General features: G+C 47.1%; 1 long non-coding RNA gene across 1 annotated transcript in view; it reads right to left on the bottom strand.

The window, feature by feature from the left end:
• Nucleotides 1–1,699: 1,699 nt before the first annotated feature.
• The window catches only part of LOC140411636 (uncharacterized), a 56,565-nt gene continuing 33,710 nt past the window's right edge, over nucleotides 1,700–24,554 (bottom strand). Inside the window, exon 2 of the long non-coding RNA XR_011940913.1 lies at nucleotides 1,700–2,231. This is a non-coding gene — a long non-coding RNA (uncharacterized lncRNA). The remainder of the gene's footprint in view (nucleotides 2,232–24,554) is intronic.

Here is a 24,554-nt window from a genome sequence, read left to right as displayed (position 1 = left end):
TTGACGGACCTATTGTCGTCTCTACTTTTTCAAATCTACTTTTAAAGAACTTCAGGTAAAAATGATCTAAAAGCGATGAGTTCCCACCGTGAACTGGTTCTCCACATCCAGATCAAGGACCAAAACTTTGGATTTATATTGCACCTTTAAATTTGCAAAACGTACAAAAGGCACTTCACAGAAGCATTACAAAACAAAATTTGACACTTAACCACATGTGGCAATATTAGAGCAGATGACCAAAAACCTGGTCATAGGTTACAAGGCCTGTCCAAGGAGGAGACAAGAGAGGTAGAGAGGTCAAACCGTGTGAGAGATGATGGATTGGGTTTGAGAAGGATGATAAAAATAAAATGTCAGAGATACACAGAGCATGATTATTTGTCCAGGTCAATTTCTCATTAAATTAGAGTACTGATTTGGATTTATGGAGAAGACGGAGCAAAGCAATCTCAGCTAACTCCGCTGCCTGGATAATTAGCCTTTCTATTGGGACAGAAAAGGAGAGGGTGCCCCACACGCAGCCATTGCTCACAAATGAGATGACTTTGTCAGATAACACATGTACATCACTCGTACAATATTGGGGCAGAGCTCCATTAACCATTAAAGCCAATCTTTGCATAGTATTTGTTTCTATACAGTTTGACAGTGTTAAATTGCACTCAGAAGAACTTCATGCAAATGAGTTAACATGTTCATCACAAGTTTCATTGAGAAAATATCAGGATTTTTAATGCATACTAACTGAAATCTGAGTGCAGGTTGGATAATTAGAGAATTAATAGGGTATGGTAGCAATGTGGTTCTGTTATTAGACTAGTGATTCCAGAAGCCTGGGATTAATGAGAACAAATACAGCCACAGCAGCTGGGGAATTTATTTAAATTAATTATTGGGATGTGAGCGCCACTAGCGAGACCAGCATTTATTGCCAATCTCTAATTGCTCTTGGGAAGGTGGTGATGAGTTGTCTTCGTGAACAGCTGCAGTCCATGTGTCATAGGTACACCCACTATGCTGATAAGGAGGGTGTTTGGGGATTTTGACCCAGTGACAGTAAAGGAACAGTGATATAGTTCAAGTTTGGATGGTGCACTGAATTGGTGTCCCACACCAGCTTCCCCAACAGACCCCACCCACCACCAGCAGAGCACAGGCGGTCAATCTCAAGGTAACATGAAAATTTGTTTCCTTACGGCGGGATTAATTGGCGGGAACTTGTAGTCCCGACCGTTTTGGTCGGGTAATGAACAGCGATACTGAAGTCAAATGCAGTGGGTGGAATTTTCCATTCATTTGACTAAGTATCAATCAGGCAGAAAAGCAGTGTGTAGCCTGCCAGCTCCACTGCCATGGATTTGTGCCTTTTTTTTGACACATGGTTCTAAAAGAATCCTGGAAGCAGGCCCCACGACGTCAAGCTGGTGGTGAGGGTGCCCAATGCAGATTTTTGCGACACACCATTACTCACATCCTACTAATTAGAGCACCTGCTCAACCGTCCTACTCTTTACTTCATGCTGCTCAACCGATTTCATAAATACAGTATATACCCGTGCAAAAGCCAAACTTTTTTGGACCAATTTTGTAAACCAAAAGTTAAAGTGGGAATATTTTTGACGGATTGACATGCAAGCTTGATTTGGGCCCAAAATGGACCAATGCAATGGAATAAAATCAAAACCAACAACATGTAATCATTCTCTACCATGTATTTATTTTGTAACATTACAAACTATATACATTCATCCAATACCATATAAATATATACCATAATGAATTAACTACAACACTTTGCATTGAAATCCTTTGAGAACACGCTGATCACTGTCCCAATCACCAAACAATTTGTCCCAATAACCTGGTTGTATCATAATAACATCTGGATCTTCCCTGTCTTCACCATCATTGTTGGTAGAACCAGAAACTTCCGTATCATCCCACAAGCAATCATCCTCATGCACACATTCAATATTCAGCATTTTAGAAATGATTTGTTTACAATATTGGGATCAATTTCTCAAGTAATGGTTGATACAAAGGTGATGGGCGACACGATGATGCAATGATTAGCACTGTTGCCTCACGGTGCCGAGGGCCTGAGTTCGATCCTGGCCCGTGGTCACTGTCCATGTGGAGTTTACACATTCTCCCCGTGTCTGCATGGGTCTCACCTCCACAACCCAAAAGATGTGCAAGATAGGTGGATTGGCCATGCTGAATTGCCCCTTAATTGGAAAAAAAAGAGAATTAGGTCCTCTTCGTTTTAAAAAAAGACACAAAGGCGATCAACCAATGTCATGACAACCCCATCGAATATGGAAAAAGCCAAAAGAGGAACCTTTGAAAACAATTCCACACATCTATGTTTCACTTAGTCAGTAAGTGGCCCATAACTTCCGATCTCCCGGGGGCTTGTTTTGGGAAGGTATCCCGGAAGACGTCTGGGACTGTACAGGAATAGTCTGTTAAGTTTAAACCTCTGATGGGTAATTACCCTGCACCAGGAGCCACTTCTAATTCCTCCTATCCTAGTGACGCACCAACCCCCATTTAGCTCCCTGACTATATCATCCACACCTCCACTAGAACCTGACTATCATCCTAATCCTTTGGCTGTCGTCTGACCCACTGACAAACCCCCAACTTCTGACTATCCTCCCAACCCCCCCCCCCCCCCCCCAACTAACCAACCATCTCCCCCTGACCTATCCTCCATCCCTAACTGACCCCTCATCCCACAACCCATCTTACATCAACTGACCACCTGAGCCACCTAACCCACTCTATCGCCCAGGCACAAGTCAGGAGTGTAGTGGAATACTCTCCACTTGCCTGGATGAGTGCAGCTCCAACAACACTGAAGAAGATTGACACCATCCCGGACAAAGCAGCCCGGTTGATTGCTCCTCCTTCCACAAACATTCAAACCCTCCACCACCGATGAACAGTGGCAGTCGTGTGTACCATCTACAAGATGCACTGCAGTAACTCACCAAGGTTCCTTTGACAGCATCTTCCAAACCCATGACCACTACCATCTAGAAGGACAAGAGCAGCAGATACCTGGGAACCCCACCACCTGGAGGTTCCCCTGTAAGTCACTCACCACGCTAACTTGAAAATATATCGCTGTTCCTTCACTGCCACTGCGTCAAAATCCTGGAACTCCCTCCCTAACAGCACAGTGGGTGTACCTACACTTCAGGGACTGCAGCAGTTCAAGAAGGCAACTCACCACCACCTTCTGAAGGGCAGCGAGGGATGGGCAATAAATGCTGGCCTAACCAGCGACGCCCACATCCCGTCAATGAATTCTTAAAAAAGACATACCTCGCCCCACTAACAAACCCTTTACTGAGCCCCAAACCCAACCGCCTACTGACTGATCATGTGACAAACCATCCTATGCTCCTAACCAATCCTACCCACTTACCTTACACACTTACCTTCTCCTGGCTTCTCTGCCATTTAAACAGACCTGATTTATGGGACCTAGTGCTGTATAAAGTGAGCATGGCTTATGGCTTCCTTTTGTCCTACTCTGCTGCCCTAAACTGAAGGACTCAGGAATCCGCAGCAGTGCACTTTTCTGAGGAGGCTCGAGTTGGAATGTCGGGCATGAAATGTGCAACTCCCGATTGTGGTGAGAAACAAGCAGTGGAATCCAACTGTGATTGTAACTCCTGGGAAGTTCTAGTCTATTGGACCAATGTTGCCAGTGAGAATGCTTGTATATTTTTACCTTTGGTGCATGCTTTTTCACCTTGCAAAATCCAATTATCCCATATCTTTCAGATATGGTCATTGGGAGGTTTATCTGTACACACATGCACAGACTGATCAGGATTGCTGGGAACAACTACCATATCGGTGTTTGCTGACCTCACATCACAGACTGCATCATCGACAAGGCAGGATTTGAGAATGCCTTAGTTGTGAAAATATTTTACTTTGCATACTGCTCCTGGTCTCAGATTCTACCAATATTTGATCCAGTTCTTGCAACCATCTTCATCCTCTCAGTCTTTCTCATGATCATAACGCATTTCTGAAATTTCTCTTTGGGGAGGGCTTTGCACTCATATGTCATTGTTTGTTTTAATTTTGTGCCACTCACCATACAAGATGGAACCATGTGAATTGTGTTCTCTCATGGCCTTCTGTCTTTATAAAGGATATCTTCTTTCACTGGTCTTAGTAACTGCCCTGTTTACTGATATGTTCATTGGTGTTTCGCCCATATTTTAAAATGTCGATCAAGCGAAATTCCTGTCTCAAAATCAGATGACAAATGATGAAATTTGATGATTTTATCATCTAGTTGAGGTGACAGAAACTGTGATTTTGTTTTGTGGTGGAGTACTAAATCGTGCCTTTTCACAAATCTCATGCATCATCTGGCACTCGCCCTGAGGTCGAAAATGCCACTTTTCTTCACTTTCCCGTGGGTACAGAGTCAGATGGCTCCATGGGTAATATTATTTATTTATTTTATTTTTAAATAAATTTAGAATACCCAATTCATTTTTTCCAATTAAGGGGCATTTTAGCGTGGCCAATCCACCTAGTCTGCACATAGAACATAGAACATAGAACATTACAGCGCAGTACAGGCCCTTCGGCCCTCAATGTTGCGCCGACCTGTGAAACCACTCGAAAGCCCATTTACACTATTCCCTTATCGTCCATATGTCTATCCAATGACTATTTGAATGTCCTTAGTGTTGGCGAGTCCACTACTGTTGCAGGCAGGGCATTCCACACCCTTACTACTCTCTGAGTAAGGAACCTACCTCTGACATCTGTCCTATATCTATCTCCCTTCAATTTAAAGCTATGTCCCCTCGTGTTAGACATCACCATCCGAGGAAAAAGGCTCTCACTGTCCACCCTATCCAATCCTCTGATCATCTTGTGTGCCTCAATTAAGTCACCTCTTAACCTTCTTCTCTCGAACGAAAACAGCCTCAAGTCCCTCAGCCTTACCTCATAAGATCTTCCCTCCATACCAGGAAACATTCTGGTAAATCTCCTCTGCACCCTTTCCAATGCTTCCACATCCTTCCTATAATGCTGCGACCAGAATTGCACGCAATGCTCCAAATGCGGCCGCACCAGAGTTTTGTACAGCTGCAACATGACCTCATGGCTCCGAAACTCAATCCCTCTACCAATAAAAGCTAATACACCGTACGCCTTCTTAACAACCCTCTCAACCTGGGTGGCAACTTTCAGGGATCTATGTACATGGACACCGAGATCTCTCTGCTCATCCACACTACCAAGAATCTTACCATTAGCCCAGTACTCTGTCTTCCTGTTATTCCTTCCAAAATGAATCACCTCACACTTTTCTGCATTAAACTCCATTTGCCACCTCTCAGCCCAGCACTGCAGCTTATCTATGTCTCTCTGTAACTTGTAACATCCCTCCGCACTGTCCACAACTCCACCGACTTTAGCGTCATCTGCAAATTTACTCACCCATCCTTCTACGCCCTCCTCCAGGTCATTTATAAAAATGACAATCAGCAGTGGCCCCAAAACAGATCCTTGTGGTACACTACTAGTAACTGGACTCCAGTCTGAACATTTCCCATCAACCACCACCCTTTGTCTTCTTCCAGCGAGCCAATTTCTGATCCAAACTGCTAAATCACCCTGAATCCCATGCCTCCGTATTTTCTGCAGTAGCCTATCTTGGGGAACCTTATCAAACGCTTTACTGAAATCCATATACACCACATCAACTGCTTTACCCTCATCCACCTGATTGGTCACCTCCTCAAAGAACTCAATAAGGTTTGTGAGGCACGACCTACCCTTCACAAAACCGTGTTGACTATCTCTAATCAAATTATTCCTTTCCAGATGATTATTCCTCCCATCTCTTATAAACCTTTCCAAGACTTTGCCCACAACAGAAGTAAGGCTCACTGGTCTATAGTTACCGGGGTTGTCTCCACTCCCCTTCTTGAACAAGGGGACAACATTTGCTATCCTCCAGTCTTCTGGCACTATTCCTGTAGACAAAGATGACTTAAAGATCAAAGCCAAAGGCTCAGCAATCTCCTCCCTAGCTTCCCAGAGAATCCTGGGATAAATCCCATCCGGCCCAGGGGACTTATCTATTTTCACACTTTCCAGAATTGTTAACACCTCCTCCTTATGAACCTCAAGCCTTTCTAGTCTCGTAGCCTGAATCTCAGTATTCTCCTCGACAACATTGTATTTTTCCTGTGTGAATACTGACAAAAAATATTCATTTAGCACCTCTCCTATCTCCTCGGACTCCACGCACAACTTGCCACCACTGTAGTTGACTGGTCCTACTCTTACCCTAGTCATTCTTTTATTCCTGACATATCTCTAGAAAGCTTTAGGGTTATCCTTGATCCTACCTGCCAGACTTCTCATGTCCCCTCCTGGCACTTCTTAGCTCTCTCTTTAGGTCCTTCCGAGCTAACTTGTAACTCTCGAGCGCCCTTACTGAACCTTCATGTCTCATCTTTACAGAAGCCTCTTTCTTCCTCTTGACAAGTGTTTTGACTGCTTTAGTAAACCACGGTTCCCTCGCTCGACCACTTGCTCCCTGCCTGACAGTACATACTTATCAAGGACACGCAGTAGCTGTTCCTTGAACAAGCTCCACCTTTAAGGGCAGCACGGTAGCATTGTGGATAGCATAATTGCTTCACAGCTCCAGGGTTCCAGGTTCGATTCCCCGCTGGGTCACTGTCTGTGTGGAGACTGCATATCCTCCACATGTGTGCGTGGGTTTCCTTCGGGTGCTCCGGTTTCCTCCCACAGTGCAAAGATGTGCAGGTTAGGTGGATTGGCCATGATAAATTGCTCTTAGTGTCCAAAATTGCCCTTAGTTTTGGGTGGGGTTATTGGGTTATGGGGATAGGGTGGATCTGTTGACCTTGGGTAGGGTGCTCTTTCCAAGAGCCGGTGCAGACTCGGTGGGCCAAATGGCCTCCTTCTACACTGTAAATTCTATGAAATTTCCATTGTGCCCATCCCCTGCAGTTTTCCTCTCCATCCGATGCATCCTAAGTCTTGCCTCGTCGCATCATAGTTGCCTTTCCCCCAGATATAACTCTTGCCCTGCGGTATATACCTATCCCTTTCCATTCACTAAAGTAAACGTAATCGAATTTTGGTCACTATCACCAAAGTGCTCACCTACCTCCAAATCTAACACCTGTCCTGGTTCATTACCCAGTACCAAATCCAATACGGCCTCGCCTCTCGTTGGCCTATCTACATACTGTGTCAGGAAACCCTCCTGCACACATTGGACAAAAACGGACCCATCTAAAGTACTCGAACTATAGCGTTTCCAGTCAATATTTGGAAAGTTAAAGTCCCCCATAACAACTACCCTGTAGCTTTCGCTCCAACCAGAATCATCTTTGCAATCCTTTCCTCTATATCTCTGGAACTTTTCGCAGGTCTATAGAAAAGCCCTAACAGGGTGACCTCTCCTTTCCTGTTTCTAACCTTAGCCCATACTACCTCAGTAGACGAGTCCTCACCAAACGTTCTTTCTGCCACCGTACTACTGTCCTTGACTAACAATGCCACCCCTCCCCCTCTTTTACCACATTCCCTGAGCTTACTGAAATATCTAAACCCCGGCACCTGCAACAACCATTCCTGTCCCAGCTCTATTCATGTCTCCGAAATGGCCACAACATCGAAGTCCCAGGTACCAACCCATGCCGCAAGTTCACCCACCTTATTCCGAATGCTCCTGGCATTGAAGAAGACACGCTTTAAACCACCTTCCTGCCTGCCGGTACACTCCTGCAACTTTGAAACCTTACTCATGACCTCACTAATCTCAACCTCCTGTATACTGGAGCTACAATTCAGGCTCCCAAACCCCTGCTGAACTAGTTTAAACCCTCCTGAAGAGCATTAGCAAATTCCCCCCCCCCCAGGATATTGGTACCCCTCTGGTCCAGGTGTAGACCATCCCGTTTGTAGAGGTCCCACCAACCCCAGAATGAGCCCCAATTATCCACAAATCTGAAACCCTCCCTCCTGCACCATCCCTGTAGCCACATGTTCAACTCCTCTCTCTCCCTATTCCTCATCTCGCCAGCACGTGGCATGGGTAACAACCCAGAGATAATAACTCTGTTTGTCCTCGATCTAAGTTTCCACCCTAGCTCCCTGAATTCCTGCCTTACATCCCTATCCCTTTTCCTACCTATGTCATTCGTACCTATGTGGACCACGACTTGGGGCTGCTCCCCCTCCCCCTTAAGGATCCCGAAAACACGATCTGAGACATCACGGACCCTGGAAGGCAACACATCAACCGCGAGTCTCTCTCGTTCCCACAGAATCTCCTATCTATCCCCCTATGGAGTCTCCAATGACTAATGCTCTACTCCTCTCCTCCCTTCCCTTCTGAGCAACAGGGACAGACTCTGTGCCAGAGACCTGTACCCCATGGCTTACCCCTGGTAAGTCTCCCCCCCCCAATAGTATCCAAAGCGGTATACATGTTACTATTGTTACTAAGGGGAACGACCACAGGGGATCCCTGTACTGACTGCTTCCTCATAGCCCCTCTCACCGTCACCCATCTATCTTTATTCTTCGGAGTAACTACATTCCTGAAGCTTCTATCTATGACCACCTCTGCCTCCCGAATGATCCGAAGTTCATCCAGCTCCAGTTCCCTAATGCGGTTTCTGAGGAGCTGGAGATGGGAGCTGGAGATGGAGGTGTTAACAGATGAAATCAGCAGGGACACTGATGGCGTCCCTCACCTCAAACATTCTGCAGGAGCAACATTGCACCACCTTCCCCTCTTGATAAAAAAAAAGATGAGTGTCTGCGGCTCCCTGACTGGGAGGACCGATTGCAATAACTTCATTGAAGCCTACTTGTGGCAATAAGCGATTATTATTATTACCCCGCCCCAGAGTTGGGGAGTGGACATTGTGGCCATTTACCGCCAGTGCCCCTTGAGGAGGTGGTGCCAGACCACTGTTGGTTGTGTGTGTGTGGTGGGTTTGGGAAGGGGTTGACGCAGGGTGAGGGTGTGTGTGAGGGGCAGACGGTGGGTGCTGGCGGTCTGGTGCCTGGTTGGGGAGGAATGGAAATTGGTTGCCCCCAACTCCATTGACCAACCAACATGGCCGCCTTATCACCGCGCTGCCCGCTGGGAGACGTCCACTAACCCTCAGCGTGCAGTGCGCCACCCTCTTCCAGGCAGCGCATACGCGCTCTGGTTCAACCAATCCAATCTGCGCACGCGCACTCTCCCACCTCCCCTCCCCCTCTGATCTATCGAGCCCGTCTTAGGCCTCAGGCTCCGGTTTCGTGCAGAACCTCGAACCCCCTCCGCCTGCCGCCTCCCGCCCGAGATGTTCCACGCAGCCCCACACCCGGTAACAACCTTCTCCGAGTAAAGGTTCACCAGCTTCTTCATGTGCCAGTGCGGCGCCGAGAAGACGTCCACCTCCTCCGGAAACGGCGCCATCTTTGCGCTGGAGTCGCCGGGGAGCAATGTCGGGGTGAAACCCACGCAAACACGGGGAGAATGTGCAGACTCCACATAGACAGTGACCCAGAGCTGGGATCGAACATGGGACCTTGACACCGTGAGGCTGCAGGGCTAACCCACTGCGCCATTGTGCTGCCCTCATGGGTAATATTATGACCATTTTGCCAATGCAACATTAACCATTCTGCCACTTTGATCTCCAGTTTGAATTGAGCTGCATGCTTGCCATTATTTCATGAAGGAATTGTGATACATGTGGTACACGCTAGTCTTGTTGATTGCGCAATTGCTGCTAGAACAGGCGGAGGGAAATCTGAAGGTTGCTGGACATGCTTTCAAATGAATGAACCATTGTAATTACTGGTAGATTATTCACAATCAGAATGCATCTTGTTCCTTGATTAACTGGAGTCAAATTTGGCAAGAAGTATATGAAAAATCACATTTCTTTCGGTTGAAAGCTAATGGATCAATTTTTACATGAGGTTGGATTTTACCTGAGTAAATATGGTAGAGCGATCATTTGCTTTCAATTCTATGGGTTTCAACTTCAGCTAAGTTTTTGAGTGAAATGTTCCTGAAATTCTGGGGATCCCCAGTAGAAAAGCAAACCAGAAAGATATATTTGTGCAAGAGATGTATTTCCTCAGGTCAACAGCAAGTGGTTTTAACTGACTGCAGAGAAATCAATCATTGTGATTCAGGTACACTATTTATTCTCATTTTTTCCCAGAGCTCCATCAAAGTAGATTCAATATCTCCAGTGCAGCTTTTCTGAAATCCCCTTGAGCAGTTATTACTGCAGGCCCATTACTCCTCATTTTCACTGGAGCAAGATCCCATTTGTCAGTGTAATTATTACCTCAGAACCTAATTTCCTCCGTTCATCATGCCAACAGCACTTGTACATCCTCCACTTGCTTTGCTCCACTATGGGCAGCTGTGCCTCCAGATGACTAACCCCTGAGCTTTGAAATGCTCTTCATTGTTTGCCTCTTTGCCTCTCTCTTCTCCTTTAAGATGGCTTAAGGCCCATTTATTTTAACCAAGTGTTTAGTCACCCACACCAATGTCCCCTTTATTGTCTCAATGTAAATTTTTGTTTGTGTACGCTCCTGTGAATGCCTTGAGGCATTGCACTACATTAAAGGAGTTGTGTAAGTGAAAGTTGTTGTTATGGGCCGGTTTAGCTCAGTGGGCGAGACAGCTAGTTTGTAATGCACAACAAGGCCAGCAATGCGGGTTCAATTCCTGCACCGGCTTACCTGAACAGTGATGCCTTTCTTTTCCTGTGGCTCTGCTCTAACTATGGCAATCAGTGGCTTTGCCCTTCTTTCTTTTGGTATCTGTATTCTAATGCTCAGAGTCGCCAGGTATCAAATGATACCACCACAAGGTTCAACCGGCTATCGATCAAAGAGCCAAACACCATTAGTTAGTTCAAGGTCAAGGGTACTTTATTTACATACAATTGGTCATGCAACATAAACACTACTAGTTAACTACACCTATCGACAGAGACAACCTGTACTTAACTTCAGGCACCCAGCTTAGGTCAGAGAAACAGTGGCCGCTGTCCGATTCTGGATCTATCGAGTCTGGAAAAGTAACTGCTGCTCAGCTGGGCTCATCCGTCTGGTGGCGGGTGTTGAACTTGGACTTGCTTCTGGTGGTTTTGTGATTGGAGATGGTCGGTGCCGGTGCGCCAGGTCCAAAAACAGGACGAACATATGGCGGACTCTCTACTTATACTTGGGGCTTTTCGCCCTCTTTCGCGTGGTCCTTCAGTTTGGACCCCACTAATTGGGTGATCCCTGATCACTCTGTTCGATTTCTAACCAATAAATGGGCGGGGATCTGGATGGCTGGGCGTGTCCCAAGCGGTCACTGATCCTATTGTTTACGCTTCCCTTGAACAGGGAGTGGTCCCGAAATGTCTGGGACTGTACCGGTCGCTCAAGCACCAGTCCTTTGTCTTGGTGGAGATGGGCCATCAAATGCTAATTGGCCCATCAAAATGCTAATTGGTCGGAGTTTCGATACCGTCTGGATTCCTCACTTGCAAATATACATTTCAGGCTGTGAGCCTGCCTGAACCTTGCTCTGTCCATTTTACCCACTAGGCTTTGCGAGTTTCTCTGTTCCTGGTTGTAAATGGCCATCCCAGATGGCGGCAACAAGTGCCGGAATGTGGCGACTAGGGGCTTTTCACAGTAACTTCATACTTGTGAAATAAAAGATTATTACCGTTATTATTATTATTATCCTGGAACAGCAAGAGGAGAGCCCATAAGAAGGATCCTACTGTTTTTCTTCTATCTTGTTCCTTTTACTCTTGACAACATTCAACAAGGACATTTCTTCAAGCACAAATGAGAATTTATTCTTGCTTCTATTACATATTGTGAAGATAGTTTGACATTTTATCTATTAAAATGCATCCAATGTGACAGCATGATGTATTATTTGCATATCAGTTGGCTTTACCTGTCTGCAGATGGTGAGCATTAATTAGAGATATATCCATACTATAGCCTTCGACTGAAAGTGTGGTAGTTGGGTAAGGAAATGCATGCTTGCAATGTGAAATTCTGTAAATAAATGCTTATAAAAGTGTGCAAAGTTGGTATGGTTAGTACGAATATTTTCCATCCATGTCATCCAATAATGTTATTTTCCTGACAAAAAATTTGACAGCGAGAAATGTGTACCGGGACAGGTAAGCATAAGGGGCGGGATTCTCTCAGCACACACGGGGTCAGAGAATCGCTGGGCCGCACTCGACTCGGGCGACGCTGCCCCGACGCCGGTCTGCCGATTCTCGGTGACTGGAGAATCGGTGCGGCGCCGGCGCAGACAGCGTGCCGCCGGTTGAGGGCCACTCTACGCAGCCCCCCCCCCCACCCCCCGGTGATTCTCCACCCGGGATGGGTCGAGTGGCCACCCAAAAAAGCCCGAGTCCCGCCAGCGCCATTCACATGTGGTCTTACCCAGCGGACCTCGGCATCCATCCAGTCGGGGGCAGCCTGGTGGGGGGTGGGGGGGGGGGTGGCAGGTCCGACCCCAGTGTGGGCCTCCACCGTGGCCTGGCCCGCGATCGGGGCCTACCGATCGATGGGCCGGACACTCGTGGTGGGGGCCTCTTTTGCTCCGCGCCTGTAGCCCTATGCCATGTTGCGTCGGGGCCAGCGCAGAGAAGGGAGCTTCTGCGCATTCGCGCCGGTCGCAGTGCACATGCGCGCATTTGCGCCGGTCGCAGCACGCATGCGCAGACCCGCGCCGTCCATTTGACGCCAGTATCGGCAGCTGGAGCACCGTGGGTCGCTCCAGTGCCGTGGTGGCCTCCTGTAGGGCACAGGATCGCTACACAAGCAGTCCGATGGCGCCAACGTTAAACTCTCCAGGTTTTACGACCGCGTCAACACTCTGCCTTTAGATGGGAGAATCCCGCCCAAGGTTCTTTCCTGACACATCCTCTTCTGAGATCTCCAGACCCCCTGATCTGACATCACTGATGATGTATATTAGCTGTTGTCATAACAGCAAATACCTCCTGCGTAGTATCAAGGCTGGCAAAATGGCAGGATCCTCAATAGCTGCTGTTCAGTAGCAGATAGTTGGTTCAACAGGGGAAGCATTGCATAGTCCTCATCTTCAGCTTCTGACTGTGTAATTTTCTGCTGCCTTCCATCTCAGCACGTGCCTTCCACTCTGCTCCTGCTCTATGGAACACCCTATAGCTCTTTGATACCTGTCTCTTCTCTCCTTTAAAAGTCGCCACAAAACCTGTTTAATTTACAATTGTTTTCGGTACATCTCCTAACTTCTCTTCCATCTATTCTATTCTTCTACCTTTAAAACATTTGGAGACGTGACATTTTTCTATGAAAGATGAAAGGTGCATGTTGTGGTGGTCATATTCACAGTAACATATGCAACTGGTTACCTTAACTAAGTAATACTTGCTTTGGTAATGGTGAATGTTCTCATTCTCTGAAGGTTTATGGCGACTGGATGATTTTATATAAGTAACCTATAAAACCTAAGCCGTAAACTTCCCATTTAACTTTTTGACTCAAGTAGAAATGGAATTAATTCTTTCAACTAAAACAACAATTTTCTGACTGATTTTATTATGTGAGTTACTGACCTTCCCTGAGATATAAGAAAGAGATACAACTAATTTGGGAAAAGGTTTGCAAAAACAAAATGCGAATGATTTGCTTTTTATAAGTTCAGTTTCGGACATGAAAAATAATGCCTTGATGGACTGTCAAGTCATCTTAACATTCACAAAACTTTTTCACGTTTTCCACACCAAATAAGAAGTGATGGCCAGGATTAAATATAGGCAATATTCACAGCCCTAAAACCAGCAGAGCATAATAATAGCATTCATAATCTTGTATTATTGCATTATTGCCAGCGCAATGAAGTTTAACAATTATATATTTGAGAAACTTTATTTTGTTTTCTAGTTTATCTCCATCACACCTTTGAGCTATTTATTGCCTGTTCCTAACAAGTGCTTTTTGTGAGGGCCACGAAGAATCCAACACGAGTTGAAGGATAGAAAGAAATAACATTTATTTACAATAACATATATATACAACAGCAGCAGCAACTCCCTTGCTGCTAACTCCTCTCTAGCTGGTTCCTTACTGGCCAGCTTTATTTATGCAGGGAATCTGCTAATGATTTTTCCGCCCCCCCTCATTGGGGAAGTTCATACTCCCAGAGGATTGTGGGATTGCCATTAGTCCCCAGCCAGTGGTAAGCATGCAGGTTATAACAGTGCTCATTTGCTAATTGTAATGATGGGTTTAAAACTGATATATAAGCAGGTTCTCAACATATTTCTAACATTACTTGGAAAGTTTCCTCACAATTCAGGAAAATATGAAGTCCCCAAATTTGTCAACCCAGATGCCCAGCCTCTTTGTTGCTGCACTGCTGGAATGCCCCAAAATTGTTATGCTTGGGTGAGGAGGGATGAACTGGCTTCCTTTCTTCATTCAAACCCCTCTGCAGGTTGCAACAAGAAATTTAAAAATTATCTAAAGAGGAGCCACTTTAACCACGCTTTCTTGAGTTCAAGATAGAGTGAGTTTATTAACTACTAAAGGCAAGAAAATGATAAAACACTTTCATTTACGGTCATAAGATTAGAAGTGAGAATTGAGTCCCTTGGTAAGTCTTAAAAAAACATTATACAAAATAGTCCTTGGCCGGGATTCTCCCTTCTGGGACTAAGTCCCCATGTTGGCGCGAGAACCGGCTCCAACCACTCCGGCGTCAACAGCCCCCGAAAGTGCGGAATTCTCCACATTTTCGGGAGCTAGGTGGACGCCCGAGTGGTTGGTGCCGCTCCAACCGGCGGCAAAGGGACGGTGCGGGTTCACGCATGCGCCAAAGGGCAGGCGTGAAATTGCGCATGCGCGGAACGGCCGGCATGATTCCGCGCATGCGCAGACCGGCCAGTGTATTTTGGTACATGCGCGGGGGGTACTCTTCTCCGAGCGTGCCATGGCGGAGCCCTACAGGGGCCGGCGCGGAAGAAAGAAGTGCTCCCATGGAACAAGCCCGTCCGCAGATCAATGGGCCCCAATGGCGGGCCAGGCCACTGTGGCCCCCCCCCCGGGGTCAGATCCCGTCCCGCCCCCCTGAGCACCGCCCACGAACACTCATCTGCCAGGTCCCGCCGGTGCTTGAGTTGAGTGATTCACGGCGGCGGGACTGGCCAAAAATGGACGGCCGCTTGGCCCATCGGGGCCCGGAGAATCGCCGGGGGGGGGGGGGCCATGCCAATGGCCCCCAACCGGAATGGCGGGAATCCAGCCCCTGCCCGGAAAACAGCACCGAAGAATGCGGCAGCCGGCGTCGGGGCGGGATTCGCGCCGCCCCCCCGGGGATTCTCCGGCTGGCGGGGCGTCGGAGAATCCCGCCCCTTGACTCATATGGAGTCGCAAAATGAGCATTGTGGCCATGGAAACGCCAGTAGCACTGACGTCAGCAGGTGAACAGTCGATTTCGGGATTCCATGTTCTGGAGTTTGGCAGTGCAGAATCCCTGTTCCTGTTTAACCATTAGTCATTTCTGACTTGTCTTACTTCAACAATCAGAGATGGAGATATACCTGTGTTAGCGGATGAAATTGCTTTTTGTGTCAGGTATAATAAAGATGTCTCAAAGTATTGTCATCGCACAGGTCAAGGACAAACCAGCAGGCAAAGGGTTAAACATATACCAAGGGAAAACCAGCAAGCAAGGGGTTAAAGCCACCCACATTGGAAATGATTTAATCATCTCACAAAGCATTTGGATATGAATAGGGAAATACAGGAGGTCCCAGTAAGTCTAAGGGATCCATTGTCCAACACATTTGCACCTCTTCTAGAAGTTAAATATGTTAAGCACAAACCGATGAGATTGTAAGGAAACATTGTATTCTTTAATCGTTTACCCATTACGGGAACCAGAAAATATGCATACTGATCACTTTGTATTATTCCGAATGATTCAGTGACGCCAATACCTGCTTGTGACACCGAAGAATTTTCAATATATATGCATGTAATTCTGAGGACAGGCAGAGCTGACTTTTGCGAGCTACAGGATTGTCGCTGAATCTATCTCTCCTCTGTGCACACAGTTTTTCCGAATTAAACAAAGTTTTAACAACACCACGCGGTCGTGAACAGACTTTGAGGTTTTTCTTCCCTCCAACACCTGCAAAAAGCTTTTGCAAGGGTGCCTCTGCTGCTTGCTTCATCTTTGCTGTTATACACCCTAGAACAGGTTCATGTACATATACACACACACACTTGGGGTAGCTTTTCATAGAATTTACAGTGCAAAAGGAGGCCATTCGGCCCATCGAGTCTGCACCGGCTCTTGGAAAGAGCACCTCACCCAGGCCCACACACCCACCCTATCCCCATAACCCAGTAACCCCACCCAACACTAAGGGCAATTTTGGACACGAAGGGCAATTTAGCATGGCCAATCCACCTAACTTGCACATCTTTGGACTGTGGGAGGAAACCGGAGCACCCGGAGGATACCCATGCATACACGGGGAGAATGTGCAGACTCCGCACAGACAGCGACCCAAGCCGGGAATCGAACCTGGGACCCTGGAGCTGTGAAGCAATTGTGCTGACCACTATGCTACCGTGTTGCCCCTCAGTTGTTTTTTTTCTCACATCAGCTTCGCAGTTGTTTTTTTCTCACATATTTGTACATTCCTGGAAACAAAATCCACAAATCCATCTGGACATTACTCATAGGATATTTCTTGATGAAATAACATTCATCTCCTATTAGGTCCTATTGTCTCCATCGGAGATGGCAATTAGTTTCTGTATGTTTTACAAGTATCTTTGTCTGGAAACCGGGTGGGGTTTCATTGTCTCTCAGAATATCATCCACCCCAGCACTTCAGCCAGTGACTGACTTTACATCCTTAGCCATCTTTGGCTTGTATGTCCATCAAAAAAAACTAACAGGTCTTATTTATGTTCAATATTTCCAGATGTAACTCAGTGTTTTTCCTTCATTACTATGGCAAAATCATAGATATCATCGAATTTACAGTGCAGAAGGAGGCCATTTGGCCCAACGAGTCTGCATCGGCTCTTGGAAAGAGCACCCTACTTAAGCCCACACCTCCACCCTATCCCTGTAACCCAGTAATCACAGCTAACCTTTTTTGGACACTAAGGGCAATTTAGCATGGCCAATCCACCTAACCTGCACATCTTTGGACTGTGGGAGGAAACCGGAGCACCCGGAGGAAACCCACTCAGACACGGGTTCTTCTTTCATCTCAGGTGTTCTTCTTTCATCTAAAAGTACTTTCACTTAAAGTTATTTACTTCACGGATGGAATTTAATGTAGCCCACCAGAGCAGAAAACGTGACTGGGGCTGTTGAATCACACAGATTGGGGTCATGAATGTAGGAAAATGGGAGTCAATTAAGCATTTGGCAGTAAGGACATGAGACAACAATGTCACTTGGAAGGGGCTGGATAGCAGTTAATCTCATTGACAAAGTCTTTAAATAAAATTTACATACCTCTGAATCAAATGTCACACTATCTCGGCAATTAAACTAGAGGGAATGGCAATCATTCAACATGGCCCAGGACTGACTCAATTTGTCCAAGTACAGTGTCTGGAGTTAACACCAAAGTGCCTCATAAATAGTTAATCGGGTCCACTTCGGAACTCAACACACTTCAACGCAAACAATATCATTAACTGACTTTCAAAAAGTTGCAAAACGTGTTTTCTTTTATTCTACAGCTTTACGTTAATGATTTGCCTTTGTGACCGTGCATGTGGATTCACAGGAGGGGAATTCACCCTCTGATCTGATGCACTGTGGATATTATAGTTCCATTGGCATAATTGCCATCACACTTTACTTCAATGGCAACTCAAATTGTCCACAGATTCACTAACAGTTTCAAAAATACCTTCTTCCCCGCTGTTACCAGACTCCTAAAATGATTGTCTTATTGACTGACCTGATCTCGCTACGCATCTTCTCTACAGTTGTGTCACTATACTTCGTAAGTCTGTGCCTATGTATTTACATTGTGTATTTATCGTCTGTCCTCTGTTTTTCATGTATGGAGCAATCTGTATGGACTGTACGCAGAACAATACTTTTCACTGTACTTCGGTACATGTGACAATAAATCTAAATCTAAAGATTATCACAATTCCAGTTCCAGGCAAAGGTTTCATCACAAGCTGAATACTTCAACACAAAAGGCCAGCGCCGAGTGAGAAAAGCTCTGCCCCGGCATTTTCAACATTAATTAACCAACTTTTCAGTTAAGCACTGTGACTTTGTTTCCAAGAATATGCAAATGTTGATGTGATGCTTTACATTCTAACTGTTATTTCTGGCTGCGCATATGCAGAAAAAAAGGCAAATGAAAACTCCCAAGTAATTATCTGGAGTGATTTAATTGTTTCATTTCAAAAAAATAACCTCCAACTCTTGCTGACTTCCCCATTTTTAATTTATAATTCTTTGAACATCATGATTTGTGTTTAGTATTGCTACTTAATTTCACATTGTTGTGTTTGTATCTGTTTCCTGAATATGGAAATTGTACCAATTAAGTCTGACTGTGTCAAAAATAAATTAACATGTAAATACGATGATATCTGAAGTGACAGATGAAATACACAGTGGACTTTACATTTTTATAAAATTTCATAGATTTCATAGAAGTTACAGGGCAGCAGGAGGCCATTCGGCCCATCGAGTCTGCACCAGCCCTTGGAAAGAGTATCCCACTTCGGCCCACACCTCCACCCTATCCCCGTAACCCCACCTAACCTTTTTGGACACAAAGGGCAATTTAGCATAGTCAATCCACCTAACCTGCACATCTTTGGACTGTGGGAGGAAACCGGAACACCCGGAGGAAACCCACGCAGACACGGGGAGAAAGTGCAAATTCCACACAGGCAGTCATCCAAAGCCGGAATTGAACCCCGGACCCTGGGAGCTGTGAAACAACAGTGCTGACCACTGTGCTACTGTGCCGCTTGTCATAATATGCACCCATGCACATCACGATGTAAAAACAGGCAGAGACAGACACCCAGGTTAGCCAACCAACACACAGGAAAGAACACAACCAATCACCAGACAGAAACCAGAGGGGGGCTTCCAACTATAAAACACACGAGGCATCAGCACTCCACCTCTTTCCACCGGTGACAACTGTAGTGATAGTCAGGGTGTATATATCAGTCAACACCTTCTACACGTGGATCAGAGCTTGCCTGGTCTAGTAAGTTAGAGTTAGTACACTTAGAGTAGTAGAGTATCAACCCACAGCCAGCTGTGTGCATTGTTACAGAAGTTCAATTAGTCATAATGAACCGACGCCTACGTTTGGTGTATGCTTTACAGTTCATCTGCATTCTGTTGCAGTCCGTGTTACCCTAGGGTGAATACCCGTTTCCTGGGTATGGTTAACTTCTTGGGTAAGTTCATTCCCAACCCCGCATCAACACCACAGCTCTCAGTGAAGAAGTCCCCTGCCTTTCAGTGGCTACCCACACATCAAGCAGAGTGGCTCGAGTTAAAGGCAAAGCTCACCACTGCTCCGGTACGAGCGTTTTTTGACCCAGAGCGGGAGACAAAAAACTCCACGGACGGCAGCCAGGACTTCATTGGTGCGGTGCTCCTCCAGAAGGATGACTCCTCGTCCTGGGCTCCAGTGGCCTATGCGTCCAGGGCCATGACTCCCACTGAGCAGAGGTATGCTTAGATAGTGCCTGAGCCTCCACACCGGTATTGTAAAGTTCCATGATTATGTCTACGGTCTACCAACCTTCACAGTAGAGACTGACCACAGACCCCTAGTCCATATCATTCACAAGGACTTGAATGACATGACGCCCAGGCTTCAGCGCATTCTCCTTCGACTCCGCAGGTATGATTTCGAATTGGTTTACACACTGGGCAAGGAGCTAATCATTGCGGATGCCCTGTCTTGTACCATCACCTCACCCTGTGAACAGGTCGACGTCATCCGCCAAATTGAGGCACAGGTGCAACTGTGTGCCAGCAACCTCCCGGCCTCAGACAAACGAGTCGTCAATATTCGAGGAGAGACTGCCAAGGACCCTCTTCTGCTGCGGGTTATACATCACCTTGCAAATGGTTGGCAGAAAGGGCAATGCCCCCAGTTCATTAATGTCAAGGATGAGTTAACAGTTGTCAAGGGGATCCCCCTCAAGCTGGATCATATCGTTATTCCTCGCAGCCTCAAGAGCTTAGTGCTCAAACAGATCCACGAGGGACACCTCGGTATCGAGAAATGTAGGCGCAGGGCCCGGCAGGCTGTCTATTGGCTTGGAATCAACGAGGACATATCCAACATGGTCCTCAACTTGCCAGCGTTTCCAGCCTGCTCAGCCCAAAGAAACAGTCCCGCAACATGAGATTGTGACCTCTCTGTGGTCTAAGGTGGGAATCGACCTTTTTCACGCCAACGGGCGTGACTACATGCTTATAATTGACTACTTCTTGAGTTACCCCGAAGTGGTGAAACTGTCCGAACTCACATCAAGGACTATCATCAAGGCCTTCAAGGAGACATTTGCCAGGCATGGTATTCCGCTCACGGTCATGAGCGACAATGGTCCCTGCTTCTACAGCCAAGAGTGGTCCAACTTCGCGAAGCTATACCAGTTCAAGCACATTACCTCGAGCCCGCATTACCCGCAATCTAACGGGAAGGTCATAAAAGGGGTCCATATCGTGAAGCAACTGCTCTGCAAGGCTGCGGACTCAGCTTCTGACTTTAACCTTGCGCTCCTGGCATACACGGCACCCCCTCTGTCCACCGGTATGTCTCCGGCACAACTCCTTATGAATCGTGACCTGCGGACGACTGTTCCGGCCATTCATTTACCAGACCTGGATCACCTCCCGGTGCTGCAAAAGGTGCAGCAACTCAGAAACCGGCAAAAGCTGACATACGATGCTCATGCTACTGATTTGCCTGTGCTCTCTCCGGAAGGTGCTGTTCGCATCAAATTACCTGGTGGAGGCTGGTCAGCTCCAGCTGCTGTTGTCCGACAGGCTGCTCCCAGGTCGTTCGTGGTTCGCATGGTTGATGGATCCATTGTCAGGCGCAACAGAAGGGCACTACGCAAACTAGCCTGCCCACCACCGGATCTCACATTCCCAGCTGTCGTTATGCCTTTTCCGGACACCTCGCTCTATGAGGCCACCAATCTGGCTGCAATCCCGCCTGTCAAGGTGCCGCCGTCCCCACCTCCACCACTCAAGCAGTCGACAAGGATCCGACGCCAGCCCCAGAGATTGGACTTATAAATATTTCCTTTGCACATATTGTTCTGTATCTGCACGCTAGACACCTTACATGTACATATGCCTTCACTCGCCATTTGCTGTAAATAGTTATATCTGTAAAAATGTCGTATATGCTCCAAGCAAGCGACAATTTAAAAAAGGAGGGATGTCATAATATGCACCCATGCACACCATGAGGTAAAAACAGGCAGTGACAGACACCCAGGTTAGCCAGTCAACATACAGGAAAGAACACACCCAATCATCAGACAGAACCCCAGAGGGTGGCTTCCAACTATAAAACACACGAGGTATCAGCACTCCGCCTCTTTCCACTGGTGACAACTGTAGTGACAGTCAGGTGTACATATCAGTCAGCACCTTCGACACGTGGATCAGAGCTAACCTGGTCCAGTAAGTTAGAGTTAGTACACTTACAGTAGTAGAGTGTCAACCCACAGCTAGCTGTGTGCATTGTTACAGAAGTTCAAGAAATCGTATTGAACCAACGCCTACATTTGGTGTGAACTTTACCGTTCATCTGCATCCTGTTGCAGTCCGTGTTACCCCCAGGGTGAATAACACAACACCGCTTACTTGTGTTGCAGCTTGAAGAGTGTTGAAGATACACTGTTTTATAACGATTGGAACACTGTAGTTTCAGAGAGTAAATGCTTGCGTTTTGCCCTTCTCAACTATGAGTGGAAAAAGTTTCCAACTGGTTACTATAACAGCTACTTCATAGTCACAAAAATGTAGACATATTCTAATTTTAAACAGTGAGCTAAGTTCTCGCCGCCTGTGGTCAGCTGCTATTGTAACAAGTTGGAAGATTTGAGAGCTACAGAACAAGGGCATTTAAAGCGATCAGCAGGTTAAAATTGGGCGTTGCCTCTGACTCATTCCCTCTTCCGTTGTATAAGGTAAAAGAAATGCTTAAAAACATTTCTGAAATTCGTCTTAAAAATGCAATTGGTATTCAACTCGAACACTAAGAACTGGTGCTAATTAATCCATGAGAGGCAGATAAGGGTATGTGGAAGTGACATTTTATTATGCACAGTTGATTCACTAACATTCTTGCATTCTTCCTCCTCTTCTCCTTTCTTGAGGCAAGCCAAAAAAGGTAGTCCTACAAAGACATAATCAAAAGGGCAAAAATAGAGAAGGAAAATTCCCATCTCCAAGATAAAAGTAAATTGCTGCGGATGCTTGAATCTGAAACAAAAACAGATAATGCTGGACGATCTCAGCAGGTCTGACAGCACCTGTAGGCGGAGAATGGATTCAACGTTCTGAGCCTGGGTGACTCTGTAGCGCAACAATTACTCACTCAAGTCGAGAAGTGATTAAGTCAATCGAAGCTTTATTAAGCAAGACTTGTTCCCCAGCAGCTCAGTTACAGAATACGGCTGCTGGGAGAACTCAAGCTCTTATACTCCGCCTTCTGGGTGGAGCCAACAGGCGGCAGATCCAACCAGGACCCGGGACCTGTCAGCCAACAGCCTCTCAGCTTCACAGGTACCGTACTACCCCTAATACATACCACCACATTCACCCCTTGTTAAAAAAGAACCCGGCGGGGTGGTGATTCGCATGGTGGTAGGGGTTTACAAGGCTGGTCCTGGAACAAATTTCATTCAGTGGCTATGCATTTAGACCAACAGTTAACTATGTACAGGTTTTGTCAGAATAATTTACAAGTTTTTATTCTGTTGTCACGCGGATTCCACGTGTCGAGCGGGTGCCCTGGTCGTCCTTGTCGATCGCCTCACCCTGGGTGGTGGTGCAGGTGCTGGCTCGGGCACTGTCATCTCTGGGAGTATTGCGCTGTTCGTCCCTGTTTCTTTACTCCTGGGCGGGCACGGGAGGAGGACCGATCCACCCGGGAAGGGAGCGGTCGTGGGGTGCGCCGGTGGCAGGGAGGGGGTGACTGGTGTTGGGAGTGTGTGTGTGTTACCGGCGGGTGCCAGGTCCCGCAGGGAGACCGTGTCCTGTCGGCCGTCGGGGTAAGCCACGTAGGCGTACTGAGGGTTTGCGTGCAGAAGGTGAACTCTCTCGACCACCGGGTCCGATTTGTGCGCCCGCACATGCTTTCAGAGCAAGATGGGTCCTGGGGCTGCCAGCCAGGTCGGCAGCGACGTTCCGGAGGAGGACTTCCTAGGGAAGACAAGGAGGCGCTCGTGAGGCGTTTGGTTAGTGGTGGTACACAGCAGCGACCGGATGGAGTGGAGGGCATCCGGGAGGACTTCCTGCTACCGGGAATCTGGGAGATTTCTGGACCGTAGGGCCAGTAGGACGGTCTTCCAGACCGTACCGTTCTCCCTCTCTACCTGACCGTTCCCCCGGAGGTTGTAACTGGTCGTCCTGCTCGAGGCAATGCCCTTGCTGAGCAGGAACTGACGCAGTTCGCCGCTCATGAAGGAGGCCCCCCTGTTGCTATGGATGTATGCGGGGAAACCGAACAGTGTAAAGATGGTGCTGAGGGCTTTAATGACTGTGGCCGCTGTCATGTCGGGGCAGGGGATGGCGAAGGGGAAACGGAAGTACTCGGCCACCACATTCAGGAAGTATGCGTTGCGGTCGGTGGAGGGGAGGGGGCCATTGAAATCCAAACTGAGGCGTTCAAAGGAACAGGAAGCCTTTATCAGGTGTGCTATATCTGGCCTGAAAAAGTACGGTTTGCACTCTGTGCAGATTTGGCAGTTCCTGGTGGCTGTACGGACCTCCTCAACAGAGTAGGGGAGGTTGCGGAACTTCACAAAATGGTAGAATCGAGTGACCCCCGGGTGGCAGAGGTCCTCGTGGAGGGCTTGGAGGAGGTCTACTTGTGCGTTGGCACATGTACCATGGGATAGGGCATCGGAGGGCTCGTTCAGCTTTCCGGGACGATACAAGATCTCATAGTTATAGGTGGGGAGCTCAATCCTCCACTTCAAGATCTTGTCATTCTTGATTTTGCCCCGCTGTGCATTATCGAACATAAAGGCTACCGACCGTTGGTCAGTGAGGAGAGTGAATCTCCTGCCGGCCAGGTAATGCCTCCAATGTCTCACAGCTTCCACTATGGCTTGGGCTTCCTTTTCCACTGAGGAGTGGCGGATTTCTGAGGCATGGAGGGTCCGGGAGAAAAAGGCCACGGGTCTGCCCGCTTGGTTGAGAG

Source organism: Scyliorhinus torazame, chromosome 4, assembly GCF_047496885.1.
Source record: "Scyliorhinus torazame isolate Kashiwa2021f chromosome 4, sScyTor2.1, whole genome shotgun sequence".
NCBI lineage: Eukaryota > Metazoa > Chordata > Chondrichthyes > Carcharhiniformes > Scyliorhinidae > Scyliorhinus > Scyliorhinus torazame.
The sequence above is the reverse complement of the archived record's forward strand: the minus strand, read 5'-3'. Positions and strand labels throughout refer to the sequence as shown.